Here is a 20,558-nt window from a genome sequence, read left to right as displayed (position 1 = left end):
CTCAGGGAACAGCTCAGGTGCCAACTTCTCAGATGCCAGCCAACAGCCAACCTTGCAAGCAGACCTTTCTAAGGATAACAGCCTCGCGTCAACAATGTTGACCATTTTCTCACACATCCACACCCTCCAAACAGCCACACAGCCTGGAGGGGATCGCACTGGCCTCGAACAGAAGGATGGAGCCAGCCAGTCATCGATGAGAACTCTGGAGGTCAGCGGGGCGTGGGACCGGCTGGCCCAGCCTGTGCCCTCCAATCCAGGGAGGGCGGCGGGTGGTTGCTCGCCAAATAGCCCCACCGCCAATGACCCCCAGCACTCCTTCCTGGTGAGCAAGACACGATGCTAGAGACAGCCATTCCTGCTGCAGCAGAAGGGGGTCACCTGATCTTCCATCCCTGGGTGACATCCAACCTGGGCAGAGCTGTCGCTTCCTAGAAGGTCAGCAGAGAGACTTTCTCTCTGCTACACCTTCCAAGATTTACCACCTTGAGCAACAAAATCTTCCTCCTTCTACACCCAAAACAACCCCCTCCTGCTGCTGACGTCATTCTCTCTCACGCAGTCATCTGCGAACAGCAAGAATCAGTGTTTAATATCTTGCCCTAAAAATGAAATAGCAGAGGGAGGCCCGCGTACCGCAAAAAAAAAAAAAAAAAAAAAAAAAAAAAGAAATATGAACGTTTGACAAGAATGATGGCATAGTCTACTGGCTCTCTACCTCTGAATTAAATAACCCCAATCACACACTCCCTCCTCATCCTAAAAAAAGAATCTTGGGAATTCTCTGGCGGTCCAGTGGTTAGGACTCTGAACTTTCACTGCCAAGGGCCCAGGTTCAATCCCTGGTTGGGGAACTAAGATCCTGCAGGCTGTGTGGCACGGTCCAAAAAAAAAAAAAGATTTGCAAAAAAAAATAGAATCTCAATGCTCAAGTGTGGGGCTTCTCCGCCAGTCCTGACCAGTACACATAAATTTAAAACATAACTGCCTACATACCCACTAATAAAGAATTGGTTAAGTCATAGTACTCTATGGGTTCTTTAAATGATGAAATTCACATTTATTGCCATGGAAAGATGTCTTTGACAGGTTTTCTGAAATTAAAAACCAATATGAATTAGCTGCCCTCATTTAAAAACAAGGAGAATTCATGTAAAAATCTGGATTTCTTGATTCTCCAGAAGGGGGTCAGCAAACTCTTTCTATAAAGGGCCAGACAGTAAATATTTTAGACTTTGCAGGCCAAATGGTCTCTGCTGCAGCTCCTGAACTCTGCCATCGTGGTGTGAAAGCAACCACAGATAATAGGTAAACAAGTAGGCATGGCTGTTTTCCAATAAAACTTTATTTATTAACACAGGCAGCAGGCTGGATGTGACCCATGGGCTGTGGTTTGCCATCTCCTGCTCTAGAAGCCAAAAAGCCAGAGATGGGCCCTTTTTCTCAACCCTTCCATCCCAGACCTATTGTGAAAGAAAGGGCCACAAACTCAGATACCTAGAGGGCTCGATGGGAAACACAGGTAGGAGAGGCAGACAACTAGGAGTGGTGATGACTGGGGTAAAATGCAGAGGTCCAGACAGCTCCCATCTGAGAATGTTGGCCCTATGTGGACAGAGCTGATGTTTCTACAGGTGCCAGAAATCCCAATTTTTGCATGAAATCTCTGTTTTTAAATGGTAGCCATAGGAATTCCCTAGCGTTCCAGTGGTTAGGACTCCGCGCTTCCACTGCAGCGGGCACGGGTTCGATCCCTGGTCGGGGAACTAAGATCCCCGCGTTGCACTGCGACCAAAAATAAAAAATAAAAATAAAAATAAATGGTAGCCACTAATCCAAGTTTTTAAAACCACTCAGTTTCCTAGGGCAACCATAAATAATTACCACAAACTGGATGGCTTAAAACAACAGACGTTTCTTTTTTCACAGTTCTAGAGGCCGGAAGTCTTTAGTCGAGTTGTCTGCGGGGCTGTGCTCTCCCTGAAGCCTCTAGGGGAGAATGTGTTCCATGCCTTTCTCTTCCGCGCTGGTGTGGCCAATCCTTAGCTTGTAACACATCACTGCGGTCAATCTCCGCCTCCATCCTCACATGACTTTCTCCCTGTGTCCCTCTCCTCTTCTGATAAGGATACCAGTCATACTGGATTAGGGCCCACCCTAATGATCGTACTGTGACTTGACTACATCTGCACAACAAGGTCATACTGGCAGGTGCCTGGACGTATCTCTTTGGGGGGACACGATTCAACCCATGACACCCACACATCCAACTCAGGGCCCTCCAGTTTGCAACCTCTACGTTAAAATCTAACACATTAAGCCAAGGTGATGAAAGACGACTTTATTAGAATCCAAAATTCTGCCCAAATTGGATTTTCTGGAGGACCTGAACCGCTGCCTGCCTTTCACCAGTCCAGTCCCTCGGAGAGTCCCCTTTCCAGTTTAAAACATTACACGCGCACCTTCTGGACGGCAAGCCAACCTCCCCGCGCTCTGACACTAGTCACCACGCCAGCTGTCAGGGGAGATGCCAGTGCTTCTGTTTATTTGACTGACAGCTGCACCAGGGTCAAGTCAAGGCCAAGGACAAAGCAAGCATTGCTTAACAGACAGGCAGCCGCCAAAGGCACGAGGGACTCACACCCATACAAACACTCTCTCGAGACAGACTTCCCGCCTGAGAGAAACATCTCATTCCCAACTCCTGCCCAGCCATTCAGCCTTGACTAACACCCCAAACAGCCTTGAGATGCCCGGAGTCAAGCGCAGCCCAGGGCCAGCTCATCAGAGATCCCGTCTAATAATGGTTAGAACAGAGTCTGGGAAGGATCGTTCATTTCACCTGACGGCGTTGTTCTAATTAACCAAATGCCCACAGTGACTCTGTGTAATTCTGGCCACGTGTGATCAGACCCACAGTTTGAGCTAAACAGCTGAAAAATGCTCAGAGAACACACCTCGGTGGTGACAGCTGCTGCCACCAGCTGGAGTCGGCTGACCCCAGCGAGGTCAGGAGAGAAGGCAGGGGAGTCCCAGTTCTAAGAATGCAGTTTATTCTGTTTTCCTTTACCTTTTATTCAAACATCCAACAGATGCAAACTACGCATTCAAATAAAAGAATGAATGCATAGAAGTCACCTCTCGTGTTGACTTCTCACCTCATTTCCAATGCATTAATGGCCAGAGTCAAGATTCCATGGTCACTGAACGGTTATCTTTCAATTTTCATTAATATTTACCTTTTAGGGCCTCCCTGGTGACGCAGTGGTTAAGAATCCACCTGCCAATGCAGGGGACACAGGTTCGAGCCCTGGTCCGGGAAGATCCCACATGCCGCAGAGCAACTGAGCCCGTGTGCCACAACTACTGAGCCTGCGCTCTAGAGCCCGTGAGCCACAACTACTGAGCCCATGTGCCACAACTACTGAGCCTGCGCTCTAGAGCCCGTGAGCCACAACTACTGAGCCCGCATGCCTAGAGCCCGTGCTCCGCAACAAGAGAAGCCACCGCACCGCAACGAAGAGGAGCCCCCCTCACCACAACTAGAGAAAGCCCACGCGCAGCAACGAAAACCCAATGCAGCCAAAAATGAATAAATTAAATAAATAAAATTTTAAAAATATATACGTACCTTTTAAAAATTGACTAGCCAGGGACTTCCCTGATGGTCCAGTGGTTAAGACTCCACACTCCCAATGCAGAGGGCCCGGGTTCAATCCCTGGTCAGAGAACTAGATCCCACATGCCACAACTAAGAGCCTGCATGCCGCAACTAAAATAAAAGATCCCGCATGCTGCAACAAAGATCCCACAAGTGGCAACAAAGATCCCGCGAGCCGCAACTAAGACCTGGCGCAGCCAAATGAATAAATACATATTTTTTAATAAAATAAAAATTGACTAGCCAAAGGTTTCCAAGGATGGGAAAAAAAAAAAAAAACTACAATAATCCCCAAAGCTAGGAAGACAGGATATAGTTAATTTACCAATACACATTCCTAACAGCTATTTGGCCATTTGTGCAACTCCTACTCATCCTTCAAAACCCACTTCAGAGTTACCTTTCATCTGGGAACATTTACCCAACTTCTCCTGGCAAAGGAAGTCTCTTTAATAATCTGAGTATTCATCCTATCCAAAGTCACATCACATTGCTCTTGTTTGTTTCTTTCATTTTTTCTGGAAAGCATGTCCCCGATAAGGGCAAGTAATTCAGTTTCTTTATCTTTGACTACTTCAGCCATTATCATCAGCCTTAGCACACAATGGGATCTGCCGAATATTTCCTGGAAGAATGAGCCTGGACGATGTTAGTCCCTGAGGGAAATATAAAGATGAGGAAAACTTCTGAAGATCTCAGACGAAGGAAGCAAGACTTACATCCCACCAAAGGCTAATAGAATATGATTAAATAGGAAAAAGGCTAAACACACAAACAAATCCTACGAACACAGAGGACCAAGTAAGCCATGTGAGCCGGGATGAGCTGGAGCTCCATGAAAGGAGAGAAGGCTCCAGGTTAGCTAGGCTTGGGACAGGTGAATTAGAGGCACATGAAAATGGAAGTAATAAGAGATAGCATTGCTAGTTGTGTGTGTGATGGTCTGCAGGACACCTGCGATGTTGTGATTTATAATAAGAAAAACATATTTATTCTTCATACCTGTTCCTGGCACAGAGCTCCTAAAACTCTCTTGAAATTTCGTTAGGTGACAGAGCTAAAAAGGTGAAAGAAGAGTGTTTTGTTCTCCATAACAAGCCCCTTTCAACCACATCTCAGTTTATATTAATCAGGTGATTTTGGGAAAGCCCCAAGATAGCCACAGGAGGGGGCTGGTTGCCAGGAGAACCCACCGTGTGATTAGAGGGTTGGAACTTTCAGCCCTACCTCCTGAACCCCAGGGAGGAGAGAGGGGCTGAAGGTTAAATCAATCGCCAATGGCTGATGATTTAATCTATCAGTCCTATGTGATGAAGCCTCCATACAGACCGCAAAGCATGAGGTTCTAAGAGTTTCCGGGTTCGGTGAACACGCAGAGGTGCCGGGAGGGTGGTGCACCCGGAGAGGGCATGGAAGCTCCGAGTCCCCTCCCACAGACCTTGTCCTGTTCATCTCCTCCATCTGACTATTCCTGAGTTGTATCCTTTTACAATAACCAGTAACCTAGTAAGTAAACTGTTTTCCTGAGTTCTGTGAGCCATTCTAGCAAATGGTCAAGCCTGAGAAGAGGGTCATGGGAAACTCCAATTTATAGGTCAGGAGCACAGGTGACAACCCGGACTTGGCACTGTCATCTGAAGGTGAGGGCGGTCTTGTGGGGCTGAACCCCGGACCGTGGGATCGGATGCTGGCTCCAGGCAGATAGTGTCTGAACTGAGGTCAATTGCAGGACACCCAGCTGGCGTCAGAGAATTGCTTGGTGATGAGGGGAAAGGCATCTCCCCGCACATCTGGAGTGGAAGTGCTTTGGAAGCACAGCGTGAGAGTGAAGAAAACACAGAGAGCTTTTTCCTTTTCAGCACCCTTAAGGGACATCCCTCTTTCCCACCCAAGTTCTCAACCAATTAAAACGAAGAAGTAAGGCTGCTATAGATCCAAGTATCAACTTTATTACTGTAAAATTTACATTGGAGGATAGAGCTTATTTACAGGAAGATGGACCTCCTCATACTGAGTCCCAGAGTCAGGCAGGCTGACGACACAATGGTCCCAGGCAGGCCTGGAGATGAAAAGGTACAATGAGATACCATCCTGCACCCTTCAGACCGGTAACAACTGAACAGTCTGGCAGCAAGTGACGACAAGGATACAGAGCAACCAGAACAGCTCCAGTGTTATGCCCCTGTTGCCAGCACGGGCATAAAACTGTACCATGGGGGACTTCCCTGGCGGTCCAGTGGTTAGGACCCCACGCTTTCACCGCCGAGGGCGTGGGTTCAATCCCTGGTCAGGGAACTAAGATTTCACAAGATGCGTGGCGTGCCCCAAAACAGACAAACAAACAAACCTGTACCACCACTTTGGAAAACTGTTTGGCATCATCTGGTAAAGTTGGACATGCAGTGAACACATGACCCAGCAATTCTGGACACAGCGCCTGGAGAATTCAGTCTGGCGTGCATCAGGATACACGCACAAATATGCTCCTAGCAGCCCTGTTTATTAGAGCAGTGGGAATCCATCCAAATGTCTGCCAGCGGTAAAACGGATAAGTTGTGATACATTCCTACCATGGGGTAGTATACAGCGGCAGAGATGGATGAATTACCGCTACACATAGTAACAAGGATGCATCTCCAAAATGCAACATTTAGTGGAAGAGAAGTGACACCAGAGAAAACTCAGAGTACAGTTTCACTCAGAGACAAACCAAAATAATAGACCATTTAGGGATGCAAACACTGAACAGCAAAGGAATGAGAAACAAACATTTGGAAAAGAGGTTCTCTGTGCAAGGAGAGGGAACAAGATTAGGGTGGGGAGCTCAGAGAAGGCTTAAAAGCAGAGGAGACACAATTATCGCCCAAACCCGAACCTATTTCAAGAATGAAAAGGGATGTTATTAAGGGTTTTGCTAAGAAAAGGAGAAAGTTGGGAAATCAAGACATATTGTCATCCTGTACATGTCACCATTTTCCCGTATGTGGTAGGTACCTGGGTGTTCATTGTAGGCTTGGATTTCTTACATGTAATTTATACAGATGATTTTGCATTTCTTCAAGTCTGTAAAAAACTATATATATGTATGTGTGTATATATATATATATATATACACACACACACACACACACATACATGTGTATATATGTATATGTGTATATATGTATATATGTGTGTATATATGTGTATAGGTGTGTACATATGTGTATTTATGTATATGTGTGTATATATATACATATATATATACATGTATGTGTATATATATATATACGTATATATATATATATACACAAACTGGCATCCAAAATAGCATCTTCCCGAATGTTCTATGGCAGACAGCATCTCCTGATGAGTTTGCTGGCGGCCCCCCTGACCCTCAGCATCTGGCTGCATTTCGGCTGAGAATGACATTCAAATGCAAACAGATGAGCCACACCAGTTCAGAACACTCTGGAAATGGAAATGCCAACATCTGTAGCAGAGACAGGTAATGACCCGCCAGGCAAGGCCACGACATTAAATTAATCCTTAATGTGTTTAAGAGCTTTTTTCTTTCATTGGGTCATTTAGTAACGTGACGACTCACTTCTTTCCTCCGCCTTCAACTCCCCCATCGCCATGGAGACGATTGTGAATCAGCTATCATAAATAAAAATAACCCAACGGCACACGCCCGTGCCACACGCCACTTGGAGGTGGTACCAGCTCCATTTCATTTTTTTTGTGCCCAGAACTCACGGGAGCTCAAGCAACACAGGACACCTCTGGAGGAAGGGATGCTATTCGGTGACTGTTTAAAGACAGAGGTGGGCCCATCGGGTCATAGGCTGCCTCTCACTAAGCACTGGACCAAAGGGGGAGTCGTTTGCCTAAATGGGAATCTCCCTTTAGGGGACAGGGAAGCCCTATTCATCAATAATTCTGCTACTGAAACAAACTACTCCTGTGCCCCGAACAATCCCCCAAAGTATCCAAGAGGACTCCCTGCCAAGGTACCAGTCTCTTTTGCCTCGGCGTTCAATGCCCTCCGAAAATTGCCCTCACCAGCACTTCCCTAGGTCTCTGCAGCAGTGTGGAGGGCCATTTACCAAAGGTTTTCAGGAAGATGAAATCCCACAATTAGAAAGTTACTACTTTCTTAATTCTCCTGTAACCCTTCTCCTAAGAAGAGAAAGCCTCCGTTTCATGCTAATGAGTCTCTAACACTCGGCTAATGGCCCTTGTTAACCAAGAGACAGCAGGCCTCCGTCTGAGAGCCTTTGGCAAGCAGCAGTCTGCAGCTGGAATTGAAGACCATGGTTTTGTTTGCATTGTCTTTACTTGGAAGAGTTTCATCGATTCATGGCAAGTGATGCTGGCTTGTGTTTGTGAGAGTGATAGTGACTGCTTTTAAAATAAACATAGTTAAGCAAAATCAATGAGTCAATTTTACATTACATATTAAATTTAAAATAGCACAGGAGGGGCTTCCCTGGTGGCGCAGTTGTTAAGAATCCGCCTGCCAATGAAGGGGACACGGGTTCAAGTCCTGGTCCCGGAACACCCCACATGCTGCAGAGCAGCTAAGCCCGTGCGCCACAACTACTGAGCCTGTGCTCTAGAGCCCGCGAGCCTCAACTACTGAGCCCGCGTGCCACAACTACTGAAGCCCGCGTGCCTAGAGCCTGTGCTCCGCAACAAGAGAAACCACCACGATGAGAAGCCCGTGCACCGCAACGAAGAGTAGCCCCTGCTCGCCGCAACTAGAGAAAGCCCACGTACAGCAACGAAGACCCAACAAAGCCAAAACTAAATAAATAAAATAACTAAATTCATTTTTTAAAAAATAGCACAGGAATACCCCAGATATGGGGGAAAAAAAATTGTGAAGGGAACGCATTTTAAAGACTAAAGTTTGGGAAACACAGCCTCCTTGGTGTACCTTCTGCTCCTTTCTACCAATTCAGGGACTAGGTGTGCACATAACAGGTTTGCAGTTCAAGTCTGTTGAAAATATAAAGGAGGGCCAGAGACAGAAGAAAAGGGAAGCAGAAGTTGGGATAAGCTGAAAGCCAATTCCAGAGTGACCTCTTACCACTCCATTCTGTCCAAATGTTTAAATTTTTCTCACTGAAAGCTGAACTGTGAGTGGCTGCAAACCACCAAAGTTCAGGGAGAGCAGACTCTCAGCAGCAAGCCTTCTACCTCTTCACAGACGCACCCGTGGCAGACATTACCAATCGATCGTGGAACTCTTTCCCACAACACCTATCACCCATAACAGCAAGGTGTATGCAAGTGTTTCTAACACATGAAAATGTTTTAATAAAATGTGAAGTGACAAAAGCTGTTTTTAACTATTGTGCTGTATCTTTGTATTTTTCCTGTGGGCTACGGCACATCCTGTTTTGGAAATAGGGAACATATAAACACTTGAATAAGGAAAGAAAGCTGCCTCATTCGTACATCAATCAGAACTACACAACAACTCATCCAATCCTGGAAGTTTAGAAGGTAACTTGGAGACTATCAGATTGGCTTTTTAAAAATTATCATAATCTCTATTGCTGAAGGTGCAGTAAAATAAAAACAATACAACCAAAAAACCCTCAGATATCATTGGTGGGATGTCAACAGATAATCTACCTAAAACTAATTAAGCAACATGAATTGAAAAACTGAAAAATAATCATACCCTCAACCCAGGAATTATATTCCAAAGAATCTATAAGAAATAATCAAAAAAAGAAATAACCAGAAATACAAGAAAAATCAATTCATTGCAATAAAGCCATGGCAGTGAAAAAATCACAATAATCTAACTGCTCAAAATTATAGGGGCTTGATTACACTTTTTTTTTTTTTTTTTTTTTTGTGGTATGCAGGCCTCCCTCTGCCGCGGCCTCTCCCGTTGCGGAGCACAGGCTCCGGACGCGCAGGCTCAGCGGCCATGGCTCGCGGGTCCAGCCGCTCCGCGGCATGTGGGATCCTCCCAGACCGGGGCGCGAACCCGGTTCCCCTGCATCGGCAGGCGGACAAGCAACCACTGCGCCACCAGGGAAGCCCTTGATTACACTTTAAAAGGTGTGCCCTTGCATTGAAGTGCTATGCCATCTTCAAAATTCATTCTTAAAGACTATTTAAAGACATAAGAGAAAAATAAGCTTCACCAAAGTGAATTTTATGAAAAAGTAATAATAAATGATACAGAGAAAATAAAACTTCATTTAAAAATCTAAAAAAAAAATGACATAAGAACATGCTCAAAAGCTCATGTAAAGTGAAAAAAATCAAGATATAAACATTTACATTTAGGGTAATCACTTAAGTGGGGTGTGTGTGTGTGTGTGTGTGTGTGTGTGTGTGTGTGTGTGTGTGTTTACAGGCATATTAATATGCACTGTAAAAAGTTTGGGAGAAAGTAAATTACTGCCGTCTTTTCCCAGACGGTTTTTATTTCAGTTCTTTATATTTTTCTGTATGCTCTAAATTTTCAATATGAGTTTGAAAATCAAGGTTGGGAGGAAGAGTGCTTTCTAAGAACTTTTAGGAGAACTAGTTTTTTTAAAAATTTATTTTTATTTATTTTTGGCTGCGTTGGGTCTTTGTTGCTGCACGCGGGCTTTCTCTAGTTGCAGTGAGCGGGGGCTACCCTTCGTTGCAGTGCGCTGGCTTCTCATTGCGGTGGCTTCTCTTGTTGCGGAGCACGGGCTCTAGGCACCCGGCCTCAGTAGTTGTGGCTCACAGGCTCTAGAGCGCAGGCTCAGTAGTTGTGGCGCACGGGCTTAGTTGCTCCGCGGCATGTGGGACGTTCCCAGACCAGGGCTCGAACCCGTGTCCCCTGCATTGGCAGGCAGATTCTCAACCACCACACCACCAGGGAAGCCCTAGTTTCGTTTTTTATATCCATCAAGTTTGTTTTATGTTTGGGGGGAAATAGCTTAAGTTTGTGAATATTTTTAATTGAAAGTAAAGGGGTAGTAAAAATTGAAAAGATAACCAGCTCTTGCCAGTGCCAAGGTGCCTCGACCTCCAATACATCCAAAATCCAGCAGGAGGCAGTGTCCCACTTTGAGTAGGGCTAACCTGTTGGATGATTGATTCATTCATGGAGCTCCCTTTTTTGGAGATCTCTGTGATGAGCCTTGAGTAGTAGAAATTAGGAGTAGTTCTAACAGAGAGCCACTCTGGGAAGTCCCTGGCAGTCGAGTGGTTAGGACTTGGCACTTTCACTGAGGAGGGCGCAGGTTCAATCCCTGGTCAGGGAACTAAGCTCCCACAAGCCGCGCCACATGGCCAATAAATAAATAAATAAATAGTAAAGTAGAGCCAGACTGCTGATCTTTCACTGCCCCCCTCCCCCGGAATAAGGCATGAGCTCGGAACTGCACCCCAGCAGTGGAAGAGGCTTGGCATGTACTCTGCACCCTCTCTCACCCAGGAAGCAAGGGCACACACTAGAAAGAAGTTACCTGGGATCAGAGATACAGAGTGTTTCCATCCATCCATCCCACAAAGACTTATTGGCACCAACTGTGTGCCAGGTCCTAGAAATAGAGCAACGATCAGGATGGACAGAGCTCCATCCCTGCCCTCACCGAGCACACAGTCTCACAGTGGAAAGACCATCGAACAGGAAATAGTGATACAGTATTTGCCATCAGAGCCTCCGGTGGGAGAGCCTAGCCAATGTAATGTTCAGCAAAAACTGAAGGATGACCAGGAGTGGCTAGGCCGGGGCAAGGAAGGGGAGAAGACTCTGGACAAGAGGAAACATCATGTGCAGAGGGCGTTAGAAGAGTGAAATTCTGCCTGGAGTGTGGCTCCAAGGCAGACAGGCAAGAGACTAGAGAGACGAGGACCAGCTCCCAAGGGCACTGCGAAGCTTCTAAGGAGCAAGTGACCTCTGCATTTGTATAAGTCACTCTGGAAGTCTATAAAGGACAGACCTGAGTTGGGAGAAAATGTTAGGGTTCCATCTGTGGACAGACCCTTAGCAACGCCCCCATGTCCATCTGCTTCCATGGGGAAGACAGACCACTATGCTTGTTCCAACTGTGTCCAAAGCAAGAGGCAACAGGCTTCTTAGAGGCCATCCTTGAATATGTGCTCCAGTACATGGACTTTGATGGCTACCCTGGCCACTCAGAGGCCTTTTATATATCCTCGGCTGAGTTCCAGATCACTGAGATTGACATATCCCTAATTGGGGAACAAATAAAGATTATGGTGTGCCAGATTCTACCATTTGTGTTCCAATATCCTTTCAACAACAACCAAACCCCCTGGTTTTGTTTCTTTTTTTTTGTTTGGTTGGTTGGTTTGTTTGTTTTTGTCGTCGTTGTTGTTGTTTTGCTGGGCTCAGGGCCACCATGAATAAAAACTACATTTCCCAGATGCCTTTGCAGCTGAATGAGGCCATATAACTAACGCTCCATCTTGCATCCTTTCCACCCATCCTTTTGGTTCTGGCCATTGTTGCAGCCACAGGATCTGCACACCAACGTATCTGCAGAGATTCTTTCCAGCCATTCTGTGTAGGTAAATAATTCAAATGCAAGGGAATTAATGAGCGGAGAGCAACCCTTGACCATGGGGTACTGCAGCCTGTGGGCAAATACTCCCCTCTATCCCATCTTGGGCAAACAATCTCGAGGTATCCTTCCCACTACTGTTGGACTGAACCCCAGTTGCCAACAGTGGTAACCAACTCAATATGCACCCTTGAATTGGTTTTCTCTCCTTCCCTGCTTCCTCTCCCCAGTTAGCCCATCACAACTTCCTTTCGATCCGGTCCCAAAATAAATCACCTGAACATAAGCCTTTATTTCAGGATCTGCTCTCGGGGTGGGGATGGGGAAGCCAAGTTGACATAACTAAGTTCTGGAAGTAGGACATTAGGGAGGTTTTGCAAGCAACTTCTTTAAAAGTCATTTTAAGGAGCAAGGACATGTACTTTCTTGCCCTTGACCACTTCCTGCTGCCAGGACGTGGAAGGGATGGCCGGGGCTCTATCTTGAACCAAGAAGAGAGACCCACTCCTTAGGAATGGCAGTGAGCTGGAAGGAACTTGCCCTGAGGGTTTGGTGGTGGAGCTGCTGTACCAGCTCTGGATGCTTATTTATGCCCTTTCAGATGAGAGAGAAATACACTCTATCTTCCTTAAACTATTATTTAAGGCCTCAGTTATCAGCAGCCAACCTATACTATACCTAACACGTACAATCTAAGTGATCATTCACACCCCACGCTACATCCTACGGGACTAGGGAGATTCAAGGTGACAGTACGATCCCTGGACACCCGGATTTCTCATTTTGTTTTAACAAGGAGAAAGTTCTAATTCATCTTTGGGTCAGAACACCGTATATCCTCTTCCAAGCTCCCCTGACAAGCAACTGTGCTGAAAACCCTCAGGACACAGGTAAAGAGCTAATTACCAGGCTCCAGTCCCAATGCGGCTCCAAACATCTCTCTCATCTTCAAGAAAACTGTCATTTAAACAGCATCTCTGCCAGGGAAACAGAAAGGCTGCCTGTTTCACTCCACAAAGGCCCCACATTTGTCACCCTGCTTTCTGAAGCCAAGAAATCATTATTTTTCCTGGTGCCACTGGAGGGAGGTGAAGCAGCAAGGACCCTCCAAGTTACCGGGACTCTAACAATACTCAGAGGACCCCTGGCCCCTGCCTCAGTTGCCAAGGTTACCAACGCCCAGGTGATGAAGCCAACACAAGGGAACTGGCCCAGGCGTGCTCAGCGAACTGCAAAGGAACTGTAGATATAATCAGAGGTGGCTCTTGGAGCCCGAGATCCTGCAGAAGAGGGTCTTGCCTCAGGGCTGTAATTATTAAGGCAGAGGAAGACAGCAGCTCTGGCAAAGAACCAAATTAACTATATCAGCTGGTAAAACATATTCCAACTTGCTAGTTAATAAGGTTGAGAAATTCTTCTGAACCATCTCTAAAGGCAAAAACCAGCAGCGTGGGAAGATTGCCAAGGAAACAAAACGCGGTGCTGGGAGATGCAGAAATGGATGCTGTTCCTGGCTCCAAACTGCTTGACACTCGGGAAACACCTGCCCTCTCTGAGCTTCACTGATCTTTCTTGTTTTGTAATCTTAGTTTATAGGTAGATTATTTACATGGTTCAACTTCAAATGGTACGAGAATCTCAAGTAAAATATCACTTCTGCCACCTTCTTTCAGCCGCTCGAATCTTCAGAAGCAACCAATCTTATCAGTTTCTTATGAACCTTCCAAAAATATTTTATGCATACAAAAGCACACACGCGCACACACACACACACATATCTATATTCTTTGCCCTTTTTCAAACATAAATAGTTGCATACTATACCCTGTGTTCTGCATCTAGTTTCGTTTTGTTTTTCACTTAGGGTTACAGCCGATATAGAGAGTGTTTTCATTCTTTTTTATAGCTGCGTATTGCTCCATTGTATGAGGGCACCAAAATGTATTTAACAAGTCCCCTCTTGATGGACATTCAGGTTACTTCCAGCCTTTTGCTACTGCAGGGCCGCAGTGAACAACATCATGCATAGGTTAATTTGCACATGTGCAATCTCTCTGAAGATGTTCCCAGAAATGGAATGGATGGGTCGGTCAAAGAGTGTATGCATTTGCAATCTGGATAGACAATGTCAAATTGCCCCCCAGAGGAAGTGAACCAGCACTGCCATCATCAGCGTATAAAAGTTGAGTCTCAACTTCCTCATTTATGAAGCTGATAATGTATCCTCAAGCTCTGCCAGTCAGAAGATAATATGGTCACAACTTGACACAGGACAGAAATCATAAATTGGAGGTCCGCAGGCCAAATGTGCCTTGCACACCTATATTGACTGGTCCACACAGCACTTCTTAAATTGAGCCAACATTAAAAAATCAAAAAATTTCTCACTTAAACAAAATCTGATTTCTGGCTTCTCTTAAAAAATCAAGTCTATTTACTCCCAGCTTGCATTCCTGCAGGGCAACACGCTGCAGTCACTGATTAGCAGCCGCCCTCCTTGCACAAGCTCTCCAAGGAGCCACCGGCCCCAGCACTCTCCAGTGTCTCCCCCGCCATGAGTGCGAGTTTCAGTTACCGATGATCAACCCGCCTGTTACTGTTACTGTGCTGTTACTTTCCTTACAGTAGAGAAACAGCCCTCTATAACCAGGTGCCTATCAGAAGTAAGGGCAGGGCTTCTCTGGTGGCGCAGTGGTTGAGAGTCCGCCTGCCGATGCCGGGGACACGGGTTCGCGCCCCGATCTGGGAAGATCCCACGTGCCGCGGAGTGGCTGGGCCCGTGAGCCTTGGCCGCTGGGCCTGCGCATCCAGAGCCTGAGCTCCGCAACGGGAGAGACCACGAAGGTGAGAGGCCCGCGTACCGCAAAAAAAAAAAAAAAAAAAAAAAAAAAAGAAGTAAGAGCAAAAAACTGGGCTGATGTGGCAGAAAATGGCTAATTCCAGTGTCCTTTCTTGCCTTCTTCCTCGTGATAATAGAAACCCCCCCACACACCAAGCTTGAGCTGTGCCCAAGGCTAGATATTACATTTTCCAGGCTCCCAGCAGCCAACTGTGCCCACATGACTCAGGTTCAGGCTCTAGGACATGATTCCCAGGTCATATCCTTTGAAAACGAAATGTCCCACCCTCCACTTCCTGTCTCTTTTCCCTTCCCAACATGGGATGAGCCACGGGGATAACACAACCTCCACCATGAGGTGCAGACACCACCCTAGTGGGGCCCAGAGTAAAGAGAGAGAAACCCCTGCATCCCAGGATGATGTCAGAGATTACGGCAAATGTCTACCTGGGACCTCCTGCCCACATCAGGATGGTGAAATGAGAAAGAAAAAACTACCTGTCTTGTTTGAGCCACTGGACCTTGGGGTCGCCATGATTCAGCCTCTCTCTTGGTCCCAAAGATGGAGAGAAAGCATGCTTTTTTGTGAATAGGAAGAATCTTCCCAGCTACTGAACATGAAAATCTGGAACCGCTTCCCCATGTACATTTCCTGCCGGCCCCTAGGCCCTTGAGTTTGCAGAGTGCCCGTCCCTACGTCCTGCACCATCAGCGTGGGTCTTACTGGGGAGCCCATTCCAAAGTGCCAGATAACATATTCAACTTCAACTTAAATGACTCTGCTTCAAAACAGTCAGCAAAGGCTGAATTATCTGATAATTCATGTTGAGACACTGAGAAGCTGTTGGGGCGTGGCTATGGAGCCCAATTCACACTAATGCGAAAATAAATTCCAAATATCAAATAAGAGGAAACCACAGAAGCACCAGAAGAAAAATTGGGTGACTTTTTTCTACAATTTTGCAGAGGAAAAGGCCTAACACCCCACTCAAACCCACACGCCAACCCCGACCTTCAGCCCCAACTAAGCCAAAGCAGAAAAACCTCCAGGTCATAGTTTGCCAACCTCTACTCTAGAGCATCGGGAATGAACGAGCATATGGATGAAGCGCTCCCAGCATTTGTAAAGGCAGACCCAGATCCTGCGTCTGGAGACGCAGCTGCCACCTTGCTTTGCCTGGGCCCCTCCTGGCTGCAGCTCCACCAGAGCATACTACCCCTACCCTCTCTGATGCCCCAGGGCCCTACCTAGCTACAGCTGGCAGAGTAATGACCCCCCCAAAATGTCCTCGTCCTAATCCCCAGAACTGTAAAGTTACCTTACATGATAAAAGTGACTTTGCAGAGGTGGTTAAAGTTCAGGACTTTGAGGGACTTCCCTGGCGGCACAGCGGTTGAGAATCCACCTGCCAATGCAGGGGACACAGGTTCGAGCCCTGGTCCGGGAAGATCCCGCATGCCAGAGCAACTAAGCCCATATGCCACAACTACTGAAGCCCACGTGCCTGGAGCCCATGCTCCGCAACAAGAGAAGCCACCGCAATGAGAAGCCCGCGCACCGCAACGAAGAGTAGCCCCCGCTCAACGCAACTAGAGAAAGCCCGTGCGGCAACGAAGACAGAATGCAGCCAAAGACAGACAGATAGATAGATAGACAGATAAATACTAATTGTATTTCTATAAACTACAAATAAACAAGTTGAAAATGAATTAAATTAATTTTTTTTTGAAGTTCAGGATTTTGAGATGGAGAGATCATCCTGGGTTATCCAGGTGGCACCATGTAATCCCAAGGGTCCTTATAAGAGAGAGGCAGGAGGGTCAGAGTCAGAGAGGAGATGTGACAATGGAAGCAGAGGCTGGAGTGATGCACTTTGAAGATGAAAGAATGAGCCACAAGCCAAAGAAAATGCAGGCACCTCTAGAAGCTGGAAAAGGCAGGGAGACAGATTCTCCCCTGGATCCTCCAGATGGAACACTGTCCTGCTAACATGCTGATTTTAGCCCTTCAGACCATTTCAGACTTCTGACCTCCAGACTAGAAGATGATAAATCTGTGTTATGTTAGGCCACTAAGTTTGCAGTAATTTGTGACAGCACGAATAGGAAACTAATACATGAGCCCGAAGGTTTCCCCAACAGCTGCACCCAGGGCCATGAAGGCAAACTTACCCCACAATTCCCTGAGACGGTTGTGTCTTTCCACATCTGGTCCCATCCCACCATAAACCATTAACAAATTCACAAATACCAGGGTTTCACATCCAGATTACATGTCCCAAAAGCCACCTCTCGCACCTGGCAGGGACACTAAAATCCTTGGTCACACCACATGTCTGGCTTCTGGTTTGCAGACTGTGTCTTTATACCCATATCTCAGATGCACACTGACTGCAAAAATCATCCTGAAACCATCCATTCATTCTTTCGTGCAATAACTGTTTATTGGCCAACAACTAAGGGCCGGGAACTGTTCTAGGTGCTGAAGTTACACCACAGAACAAAACTACTCTGTGTGTTGGAAATATTGCCATGAACAAGCACAGATGGTCCTTGCTCCATGCCAGGTCCTAAGAACTTTACACATAAGAGCTTATCACTGATCACAGCACCCTTACAAGGATAAGTGTTGTTATTATTAGGCCTATCGTACAAATGAGGAAACTTAGGCCCACAAAGATTAAACAGCTTTGCACAATATCACAAGCAGTTTGCTTTTATCCACCTCCTTACAACATCCAGCAAGAAAGGACCCGCTTACATTAAGTTTTCATTCCACTCTGTGCTGCCTTCCATGTCTGGAGGGTACGGAGACATGATATAAGGAAAATCTGACCTCAAACTGGGGGGATCAGTGTCCCCACAGATGTCAAATCACCACCCTCAATTCCACAGGATAATACAAAAAAGCAAACTCGGTTGTTTGGTTGAGGAGAGAAGGAGAGGGTAGTTGTAAGTGGAAAGCTGCTGGGTAAAAGCTTCCCCTGCTGTGAGCTATTCAATTCATTCATTAAGGATGAAACAGACTCCAATCCACTCCATCCCTAAGGTGCCCAGGAGGCCAGTTTATTGCATCTGGGGGCACCAGGCTCTGCAAGGGGCTTCCCAATCGACTGTCAGCCTGCTAGAGTCCCTCCCTGACCTCTTAGCTGAATCCAAGGGTCAGAAAGTCAAATGCCTGCAGGAACCAGACAGCAACAGTGAAAGAACAGAGACAGCCAATGCACTTGCTTGCATATTAAATACATAAGAATGATCTTTACTTCTACTAAAGTGTTCTCCCTTATTGTTCTCGAAACACACAGCTCTCTGGAATTACCTCTCGTTTTTGACAGAGTCTGAGAAACAGAGAAACCCTTTAAGAAAAGGATCCTTTAAGAAAAACTACGGTTCAAGGAGAATTATGAATGGTAAATGACAGCCTCAGTGCAGAGGACAAGACGGGGTGCTGGTGACTGCAGCAAAGCGTGAGCCCATGCCTTGTCCAAAGGGGTGTGGACTCATCAGCGCCACTCCAGGAGTCCGTTTCCAAGTGAGATTGCAGGGCCAGTGTTTTCAGAGCTTCCTCCGTTTCAGGACAGACCAAAACTTCAGATATTTATGAACAATGATGTAGTTTTTGTTTAAGTGGGCACCTATGTTCTTTTTCAGACATTCCATAAGCAAAACAAAATGTATCTATTGGTCAGATTCAGCCCAAGGGGGCATCATTTTGCATCTTTGGCTTAGGAGAAATAAGGGTCATTGATTACGGAAGCAAATTCCAGTGTCCAGGAGCACATACAACCCTCCTTCCTGGCCTTCCTCTGGTTTGAGAAATCTCCCATTCAGCCTCCGTACAACTCAGATATTCTGAAATCTTTACATGTTTGTGCAATGTCATTCTGTCAATAAAATCCATTGATTAACCACATAGCTAATAACAATTTGATTTCTCTACACTCGTGAGGCGTTGCATATTAATAAATTTAGATAATACATCCCGATTTGGGGTCGAGGAAATATGGTCATGGTATATATGAGTTTGCCTCTCCACCAACGAAATGAGCAGCGTTTCTCTCTATCTTTCAGCTGACCATTGAAGTCCAATTTAATGGACCAGACCTTTAAGTCAGACAATGATATTAGAGCAGCTAAGACCAGCTGGTACACAGTCCCATTCTAAGCACTAGGATAGAAGCAAGAGAAATACAATAGTCCATTTCAGGTCCATGAAAAAGGACCTGTCACTCTGGGTAACTCACTCTGAATTTTCTGGAAGTCAGTCAACAGTGATCTGAGAAAGTCTTTCTTACATCATTTTGCAGGAAAGAAAGAAAAACATGGGCAATGAAAACAGTCACAGAATGTAAGGCAGGATCTATCTTTGCCCCTAAAACACCTGGGCCAGAAACCTCCTTCTGGGCTGATGTATTTAGTCAGGGTTCTCCAGAGAAGCAGAACCAAGAGGAGATATACAGAAATATCGAAAGATTTATTCTGAGGGACTGGCTCACGTGGTTATGGAGACCATGATCTGCCACCTGCCAGCTGGAGGCCCAGGAAAGTTAATGGTGTAGTTCCAGTCCTGAGAACCAGAAGCGTCGATATCCGAGGGCTGGAAAAGACAGATGTCCCAACTCAAGCAGACAGAGCAAATTCACCCTTCCTCTGCCTTTTGGCCTGTTCAGGCCATCAGCAGATTGGATGACGCCCACCCTTATTGGCGATGGAGATTTTCCTTACTCAGTTCACCAATTCAAGTGTTACGTTAACCTCTTCCAGAAACATCCTCACAGACACACCCAGAAATCACGTTTTACCAGCTTTGGAAATCCCTTTGCCCCAGTCAAGTTGACACATAAAATTAACCATCATACGAGCCAACAGGTAGAAGTTGCAAATTTCATACGGCCGCCAAAATAGGAAATAAGACATTCGCCAAAGCAAACATTTTACTTCTCAAAGTGAGGTATGCAAACCACAAAGGTAGAGAAAGTGACTGGGTAGGACATAGTATTATTTTAGGTGGTGGACAAGGGAAATTTTTAACGCATATATTTATTTTATTTATTTTAATATGAGTGAGAAAGAAATATAACTAGCACAGCAAACCAGGATGAACAAAGCAGTTAAGATTTACAACTTGGGACAAAGTTAAGCTTGGCGCTTAAGTTTAAAAACAAGTGGGTTGGGACTTCCCTTGTGGCGCAGTGGTTGGGAATCCGCCTGCCAAGGCAGGGAACACAGGTTCTAGCCCTGGTCTGGGAGGATCCAACATGCCACGGAGCAATTAAACCCATGCGCCACAACTACTGAAGCCCATGTGCTACAACTACTGAAGCCCGCGCGCCTAGAGCCCGTGCTCCGCAACAAGAGAAACCACCGCAGTGAGAAGCCCGCGCACCGCAACAAAGAGGAGCCCCCCGCTCACCGCAACTAGAGAAAGCCCACACACAGAGCAACAAAGACCCAATGTAGCCATAAATAAATAAATAAATTTTTTTTTCATTTTAATTTTTAAAAAGTGGGTCAATTTCAAGATAAATATTAAGACGTCATAGTA

The sequence above is a fragment of the Physeter macrocephalus genome, chromosome 19, assembly GCF_002837175.3.
Source record: "Physeter macrocephalus isolate SW-GA chromosome 19, ASM283717v5, whole genome shotgun sequence".
Lineage (NCBI taxonomy): Eukaryota > Metazoa > Chordata > Mammalia > Artiodactyla > Physeteridae > Physeter > Physeter macrocephalus.
This window is presented reverse-complemented; position numbering follows the sequence as displayed.